This window comes from Cupressus sempervirens, chromosome 2 (genome assembly GCF_028749045.1).
Source record: "Cupressus sempervirens isolate cs-2001-9-10 chromosome 2, ASM2874904v1, whole genome shotgun sequence".
Classification (NCBI taxonomy): Eukaryota; Viridiplantae; Streptophyta; class Pinopsida; order Cupressales; family Cupressaceae; genus Cupressus; species Cupressus sempervirens.
In genome coordinates, this window is record NC_143119.1 from 559,542,396 (window position 1) to 559,549,757 (window position 7,362).

Here is a 7,362-nt window from a genome sequence, read left to right on the forward strand (position 1 = left end):
TGCACGACTCATGTCACCATGCTCGACATGATTCTAAGTGCGCCGAGTCATGTGCGTGATCCAAAGGCGGTCAACTCTTTTTTTCGGTTAACGCCCAAAGTTTTCAACCCAAATTGTGTCGGCGACCCCGACTCGTATCGCCTCGAGCCTTAACCGCCTCCAGTTTTTTCGCAGGACTCATGTCACCGTGCTCGACTTGGTGCCCCGAGTCATGTACATGATCCAAAAGCGGTTAACTTCTTCCTTCTTTGGTTAACACCCAAAGATTTCAACCCGAATCATGTCAGCAACCCCAACTCAAATCGCCTCGAGCCTTAATCGCCTGCAATTTTTTTGAACCACTCATGTCACCGTGCTTGACTTGATTCTATGTGCCCCAAGTCATGTACGTGATCCAAAAGTGATTAACTCTTTTTCTGGCTAACGGCCAAAGTTTTCGAATTGACTCAGCTACCCCGACTCGAATTGCCTCGAGCCTTAACCGCCTCCATTTTTTTTTTTGCTCGACTCATGTAATCGCACTCGCCTTGATTCTGAGTGGCCCGAGTCACTTACGTGATCCAAAACCGGGTAACTTTTTCTTTTTTCTTTTTTTTGTCAAGTCCCAAAGATTTGAACTCGAATAGAGTCAGATGCCCCGACTCGAGTCGTCTCCAAATTTTTCGCACGACTCATGTCACCGTGCTCGACTTGATTCTAAGTGCCCCGAGCCGTGTACATGATCCAAAAGCGGTTAACTTTTTCTTTTTGGTTAACGCCCAAAGTTTTCAACCCGACCCACCTCGGCAACCTCCACTCAAAGCGCCTCGAGCCTTAATGGCCTCCAATGTTTTTGCACGACTCATGCCACCGTCGACTTTTCGCTCGAATCATGTCACCCAGGGCACCTCGATGCTACGTGACCCGAGCCCTGTGCGCGATCCAAAATCGGGTAACGTTTTTTTTTTTAACTCCCAAAATTTCAGTCTTTTTTGCCTTACGAGGCCTATCATGATCTCTTTTTATAAAGAAAATTCTCAAATCGGATCGTTTCGGCTACCCTACCTCAAATCCGGCTAGCTAGGCATAACGCCTCGAGTCAGCTCGGCAATACGTGAACTGAAACTTCTGCGTGATCCAAAAGCGGGTAACTTGTTTTTTTTTTTTTTTTTTAATGCCCAAAATTTAGCGCTTTTCGTTGTACAGGGTCTCTCATGATTTTTTTTGTTTTTTTTTTTTTTCCCCTCGTCGACCCACTCTGGCGACCCAGTCGGGTCGCCCGAGGCTGGGGCGACGGAGATGGGTTGACCTAGTCGGGTGACCCAAGTTGGGTCGACCCAGGCGTACGATCCTGGCTGGGGACAGCAAGTCGATTCTATAAGTTTGCTTGCCAATTTTGCTAGCTAGGTCGGCTCACCAAGTCATCTAACCATGTGGTCTTTGCCAAATCAAGAATTGACTCTTTAAGTCCACTCACAGCTCGTCAAGCCGGCTATCCAAGATGACTTACCGTCTTGCCTCACCAGGTTGCCCCACCAGGTCGCCTCTTCTTTAAGACCGCTCACCATGTCGGCTCCCCAAGTCACCTCACCGAGTCGACTATTCAGGTTGTCTCACCAAGTCGACCCCTTAAGTTCGCTCACCAAGTCAGCTCCCTAAGTCAGCTCACCAAGTCGAATCACCTAGTCATTTTACCACCTTGCCCTAGCAGGTGTGCTCGCCAAGTCACCTCGTCGAGTTGCTTCTCTAAGCCCACTCACCATGTCAGCTCACCAAGTCGATTGTTCAAGTATGTTGCCAAGTCAACTCTTTAAGTTCGCTCACCAGGTCAGCCCGCCCAAGTCGCCTCTTTAAGTTCGTTTGCCAGGTTGGCTCGCCCAAGTTGCATCAGCGGGCTAACTCGCCGAGTCACCTCACGAAGTTGACTCTTTAAGTGCGCTCACCAAGTCAGCTCACCAAGTCGACTCACCATCTCGCCTCGATAAGTTGGCTTGCCGAGTTACCCCACCAAGTCGTCGCCTCTTTAAGCCCGCTCACCGTGTCAGCTCGTCAGGTCGGCTCACCAAGTCGACTAATCAAGTAGGCCCACCAAGTCGCCTCAAGGATAGCTCCTCACCATGAGTCGCCTCACCATGTTGACTCAATGAGTCGCCTCACCATGTTGACTCTTTGAGCCCGCTCGTCGGGTCACCTCACCAAGTCGACTCGAGTACGTTGCCAAGTTGACTCTTTAAGTTCGCTTGCCAGGTCGACTTGCCAGGTCAGCTCACCATGTCATCTCAATGAACCAACTCGCCGAGTCGCCTCACCACGTCGACTCTCTAATACCACTCGCCAAGTCACCCCACCAACTCGCCCCGTTAGGCCCACTCACCACATCGCCCCGTTAGGCCCAGTCTCACCAAGTGGACTCTTTAAGTCTGCTCATAAAGTCGAGCCACCTAGTACTCTCACCAAGTCGACTCTTTAAGTCCTTTCATCAAGTCACCCAACCAAGTACTCTCACCAAGTCAACTCTTTAGGTCCATTCATCAAGTCACCCCACAAAGTCGACCCTCTAAGTTCGTTCATCGAGTCACCCGACCAAGTCGACTGTTTAAGTCCTTTCATCAAGTCACCCCGCCAAGCCGACTCTTTAAGTTTGTTCATCAAGTCACCAGAACAACTAGTCTCACCAAGTCAACTCTGTAAGTCCGTTCATCAAGTTGGCCCACCAAGTACTCCCACCAAGTCGACTCTTTAAGTTCATTCATCAGTTCACCCCACCAAATACTCTCACCAAGTCAACTCTTTAGGTCCGTTCATCAAGTCGACCCTTTAAGTCTGTTCATCAAGTTTCCCCGCCAAGTTGCTTCTCTAAGCCCACTCACCATGTCAGCTCACCAAGTCGATTGTTCAAGTACGTTGCCAAGTCAACTCTTTAAGTTTGCTCGCTAGGTCAGCCCGCCCAAGTCGCCTCTTTAAGTTCGTTCGCCAGGTCGGCCCACCCAAGTCACATCAGCGGGCTAACTCGCTGAGTCACCTCACGAAGTTGACTCTTTAAGTGCACTCACCAAGTCAGCTCACCAAGTCGACTCACCATCTCGCCTCGATAAGTTGGCTTGCCGAGTTACCCCACCAAGTCGTCGCCTCTTTAAGCCCACTCACCGTGTCAGCTCGTTAGGTCAGCTCACCAAGTCGACTAATCAAGTAGGCCCACCAAGTCGCCTCAAGGATAGCTCCTCACCATGAGTCGCCTCACCATGTTGACTCAATGAGTCGTCTCACCATGTTGACTCTTTGAGCCCGCTCGCCGGGTCGCCTCACCAAGTCGACTCGAGTACGTTGCCAAGTTGACTCTTTAAGTTCGCTCGCCGGGTCGACTCGCCAAGTCAGCTCACCATGTCATCTCAACGAACCAACTCGCCAAGTCGCCTCACCATGTTGGCTCTCTAATACCACACACCAAGTCACCCCACCAACTCGCCCCGTTAGGGCCACTCACCACATCGCCCCGTTAGGCCCACTCTCACCAAGTGGACTCTTTAAGTCTGCTCATAAAGTCGAGCCACCAAGTACTCTCACCAAGTCGACTCTTTAAGTCCTTTCATCGAGTCACCCCACCAAGTACTCTCACCAAGTCAACTCTTTAGGTCCGTTCATAGAGTCACCCCACCAAGTCGACCCTTCAAGTGCGTTCATCAAGTCACCCCACCAAGTCGACTCTTTAAGTTCATTCATCAAGTCACCCTGCAAGGTTAGCCCACAAATTACTCTCACCAAGTCAACTCTTTAAGTTTGTTCATCAAGTCACCCCACCAGGTCAGCCCACCGAGTGGACTCTTTAAGTTTGTTCATGAAGTCACTCTGCCAAGTCGGCCCACCAGGTCAACTCTTTAAGTTCATTCATCAAGTCACCCCACCAGGTCAGCCCACCAACTACTCTCACCAAGTCGACTCTTTAAGTTTTCTCACCAAGTCACCCCACCAGGTCGACCCACCAAGTACTCTCACCAGGTCGACTCTTTAGGTTTGTTCATCAGGTCACCCCACCGAGTTCTCTCACCAAGTCAACTCTTTAAGTTCGTTCATCAAGTCGCCCTGCCAGGTCGGCCCACCAAGTACTCTCACCAAGTCGACCCTTTAAGTTCGGTCATCAACTCACCCTGCCAGGTCGGCCCACCAAGTACTCTCACAAAGTCAACTCTTTAGGTTCGTTCATCGATTCACCCCGCCAGCTCGGCCCACCAAGTTCTCTCACCAGGTCGACTCTTTAAGTTCGTTCATCAAGTCACCCCGCCAGTTCGACCCACCAAGTACTCTCACAAAGTCAACTCTCTAAGTTCGTTCATCAAGTCACCCTGCCAGGTCAGCCCACCAAGTACTATCACCAAGTCACCCCGCTAGTTCGACCCACCAAGTTGACCCTTTAAGTTCATTCATCAAGTCACCCGACCAAGTCGGCCCACCAAGTCAACTCTTTAAGTCCGTTCATCAAGTCACGTGACCAGGTCAGCCCACCGAGTACTCTCACCAAGTTGACTCTTTAAGTTTGTTCATCAAGTCACCCGGCCAGGTCGGCCCACTAAGTACTATCACCAAGTCGACTCTCTAAGTCTGTTCATCAAGTCACCCTGCCAGGTCGGCCCACCAAGTCGAATCTTTAAGTCCGTTCATCAAGTCACCCCACCAAGTACTCTAACCAAGTCGATTCTTCAAGTGCGTTCATCAAGTCACCCGACCAACTACTCTCACCAAGTCGACTCTTTAACTATGTTCATCAAGTCACCCCACCAAGCACTCTCACCACGTCAACTCTTTAGGTCCATTCATAAAGTCACCCCACCAAGTCGACCCTTCAAGTGCGTTCATCAAGTCACCCCACCAAGTACTCTCACCAACTCGACTCTTTAAGTCTTTTCATCAAGTCACCACACCAAGTAGTCTCACCAAGTCAACTCTTTAGGACCGTTCATCAAGTCACCTCGCCAAGTCGACCCTTGAAGTCCGTTCATCAAGTCACCCCACCAAGTACTCCCACCAAGTCGACTCTTTAAGTCAGTTCACAAAGTCACCCAACCAGGTTGGCCCACCAAGGACTCTCACCAAGTCGACTCTCCAAGTCTATTCATCAGGTCACCCCACCGAGTACTCTCACCAAGTCAACTCTTTAGGTCCATTCATCAAGTCACCCCGCAAAGTCGACCCTCTAAGTTTGTTCATTGAGTCACCCGACCAAGTCAACTGTTTAAGTCCTTTCATCAAGTCACCCCGCCAAGCCGACTCTTTAAGTCCGTTCATCAAGTCACCAGAACAACTACTCTCACCAAGTCGACTCTATAAGTCCGTTCATCAAGTTGGCCCACCAAGTACTCCCACCAAGTCAACTCTTTAAGGCCGTTCATCAGTTCACCCTGCCAAGTACTCTCACCAAGTCAACTCTTTAGGTCTGTTCATCAAGTCACCCTGCCAAGTCGACCCTTTAAGTCCGTTCATCAAGTCACCCCGCCGAGTTGCTTCTCTAAGCCCACTCACCATGTCAGCTCACCAAGTCAATTATTCAAGTGCGTAGCCAAGTCAACTCTTTAAGTTCGCTCGCCAGGTCAGCCCGCCCAAGTTGCATCTTTAAGTTCGTTCGCTAGGTCGGCCCGCCCAAGTCGCATCAGTGGGCTAACTCGCCGAGTCACCTCATGAAGTTGACTCTTTAAGTGCGCTCACCAAGTCAGCTCACGAAGTTGACTCACCATTTCGCCTCGATAAGTTGGCTTGCCGAGTTACCCCACCAAGTCGTCGCCTCTTTAAGCCCGCTCACCGTGTCAGCTCGTCAGGTCGGCTCACCAAGTCGACTAATCAAGTAGGCCCACCAAGTCGCCCCAAGGATAGCTCCTCACCATGAGTCGCCTCACCATTTTGACTCAATGAGTCACCTCACCATGTTGACTCTTTGAGGCCACTCGCCGGGTCACCTCACCAAGTTGACTCGAGTATGTTGCCAAGTCGACTCTTTAAGTTCGCTCATCGGGTCGACTCGCGAAGTCAGCTCACCATGTCATCTCAACGAACCAACTCGCCGAGTCACCTCACCACTTTGGCTCTCTAATACCACTCGCCAAGTTGCCCCACCAACTCGCCCCGTTAGGCCCACTCACCACATTGCCCCGTTAGGCCCACTCTCACCAAGTGGACTCTTTAAGTCTGCTCATAAAGTCGAGCCACCAAGAACTCTCACCAAGTCGACTCTTTAAGTCCTTTCATCGAGTCACCCCACCAAGTACTCTCACCAAGTAAACTCTTTAGGTCCGTTCATAGAGTCACCCCACCAAGTCGACCCTTCAAGTGCGTTCATCAAGTCACCCCACCAAGTCGACTCTTTAAGTTCATTCATCAAGTCACCCCGCTAGGTTAGCCAACAAATTACTCTCACCAAGTCGACTCTTTAAGTTCGTTCATCAAGTCACCCCGCCAGGTCGGCCCACCGAGTGGACTCTTTAAGTTCGTTCATGAAGTCACTCTGCTAAGTCGGCCCACCAAGTCACCCCGCCAGGTTGGCCCACCAAGTACTCTCACCAGGTCGACTCTTTAGGTTTGTTCATCAGGTCACCCCACCGAGTACTCTCACCAAGTTGACTCTTTAAGTTCGTTCATCAAGTCACCCCGCCAGGTCAGCCCACCAAGTACTCTCACCAAGTCGACCCTTTAAGTTCGGTCATCAACTCACCCCGCCAGGTCAGCCCACCAAGTACTCTCACAAAGTTGACTCTTTAGGTTCATTCATCAATTCACCCCGCCAGCTCGGCCCACCAAGTTCTCTCACCAGGTCGACTCTTTAAGTTCGTTCATCAAGTCACCCCGCTAGTTTGACCCACCAAGTACTCTCACAAAGTCGACTCTCTAAGTTCGTTCATCAAGTCACCCTGCCAGGTCAGCCCACCAAGTACTCTCACCAAGTCACCCCACTAGTTCGACCCACCAAGTCGACCCTTTAAGTTCGTTCATCAAGTCACCCGTCCAAGTCGGCCCACCAAGTCGACTCTTTAAGTCCGTTCATCAAGTCACGTGACCAGGTCAGCCCACCGAGTACTCTCACCAAGTCGACTCTTTAAGTTTGTTCATCAAGTCACCCGGCCAGGTCGGCCCACCAAGTACTCTCACCAAGTCGACTCTCTAAGTCCGTTCATCAAGTCACCCCGCCAGGTCGGCCCACCAAGTCGAATCTTTAAGTCCGTTCATCAAGTCACCCCACCAAGTACTCTAACCAAGTCGATTCTTCAAGTGCGTTCATCAAGTCACCCGACCAACTACTCTCACCAAGTCAACTCTTTAACTATGTTCATCAAGTCACCCCACCAAGCACTCTCACCACGTCAACTCTTTAGGTCCGTTCATAAAGTCACCCCACCAAGT